General features: G+C 43.6%; 1 protein-coding gene across 4 annotated transcripts in view; it reads left to right on the plus strand.

The window, feature by feature from the left end:
* PPARA (peroxisome proliferator activated receptor alpha) overlaps positions 1 to 1,425 on the plus strand; it is a 55,303-nt gene that overhangs the window by 618 nt on the left and 53,260 nt on the right. The window contains exon 2 of one of the 4 annotated variants that reach the window (XM_025214144.1): positions 605 to 663. The exons of the other annotated variants lie outside the window; for them this stretch is intronic. The gene's annotated coding sequence lies outside the window, so the exon portion shown is untranslated. The remainder of the gene's footprint in view (positions 1 to 604; positions 664 to 1,425) is intronic. 4 annotated transcript variants of the gene reach the window in all.

The following is a 1,425-nucleotide window of genomic DNA, read 5'->3' on the forward strand; positions in this document are numbered from 1 at the left end:
CTTGTCAAAAAAAGAGTGAGCACTAAGAGCTGGCGTGTTCACGGGCACCGCGAGCCTGTCCAGGGTTGCCTCAAGTCTTTAAAGGTGGAGTCACTTTGGCGTAGAGGGTGTTGGTTGTAGCTGGGTTTGTCTAAGGACATGGGCAGACAAGGTGCTTTGGGGAAGTGTGATGTCTTTTATGAAACCAGCTAAATAGTTGGAAAAATAGTTGGTTTGTACCTGAAAGCTTGCAAAGAACAATTTTTCCAACTAGTCAAGTCTAATAAAAGATGCCACATCTACCCAAAGCAACTTGGTTGGTGCAAGGGAACATTCAGGCCTCTGAGATATTCACTTTGGAGTTGTTTTATCTGCTCACCCCAATTGGTCCAGTTACCCAAGCATGAGGTGCTGCTGGAAAGCTCTTAGTTGGAAGGACGTGAAGACGGGATTTGTTAGATTTAACCCGGAGTAGGGATGGCGGCATTCCCAAGACACCCCATGTTCTCGAAGCCCTGTCTATGTGAAGTGTGTAAAGTTGACTGTTCTAGGTGTCATCTTATAGAACGTGTGTCTGTGCTGACTTTTTATCATTCTTGTTATTAACAAAATCTTGTCCCTCTAGGCTAGGTACAGACATTCAAAATGCCTGAGGCAGAATTGATCTAAGCTGCGTGGTTTTCTGTAAGTGGCCTAGTTTAGATTGGTGGCAAACAGAACACACATTTGCCTTTTGGCGGTCGCTGACTGGTGTACCAGAGGCACCAGACACCCATTATGAAACAGCCAACAATGGTGTCAATCGTGGCTTCTGTGATATGATCACTGCCCACTAGGAACTGTACAGCAAGTTCATCAGTTGCTTATTTTGTATGATCTACCAAATAGTCATTAGCTGCTAGTGACTTTTTTACAGCTATATAGTTACTTTGTACACCTTAAGTAGCACTCGCAGTACACTGTTTTTATGAGGATGAGAGTCTGAAGCTGACCTTGCTCTCTTGTTAGCAGTTTGAGAGCACTGCATAGGCAGCATGCTTGCTTTCTCTCTCTCCCCATGTAGGGCAGGGAACATTTGACATCCAAAAAAAAAAAAAAAGTCCTCTTCTTCTCTACTCACCACTCAGAAAGATACAGTGCCCTTCAAACGATTATGTGTGGGGCATGGAGTAGTTGTGATTCACTTCTGTTTTCATAGTCTATGTTTTTTTAATATTTTTCTGGGTGAGTTGAGCAGTGCCAAGAATCATAGAGCAGGTAGGTGTCATAAATGCAAAATGTTACTTTCCAGTGGAGTAGTAGGCAGCCTAGGAGGAAACCATATTAACTCTCCAGAAAAAGCTGGGTTACAGTGACTCAGTGTTGCTGTGAGGTGCCAGGCAATCCTACAAGAAACCAATGTCTTCGAAGTAGCAGATACACTTTTCAGTTGGTTTCTCTCTTTCC

This window comes from Alligator sinensis, unplaced genomic scaffold (genome assembly GCF_000455745.1).
Source record: "Alligator sinensis unplaced genomic scaffold, ASM45574v1 scaffold91_1, whole genome shotgun sequence".
NCBI classification, from domain to species: Eukaryota; Metazoa; Chordata; order Crocodylia; family Alligatoridae; genus Alligator; species Alligator sinensis.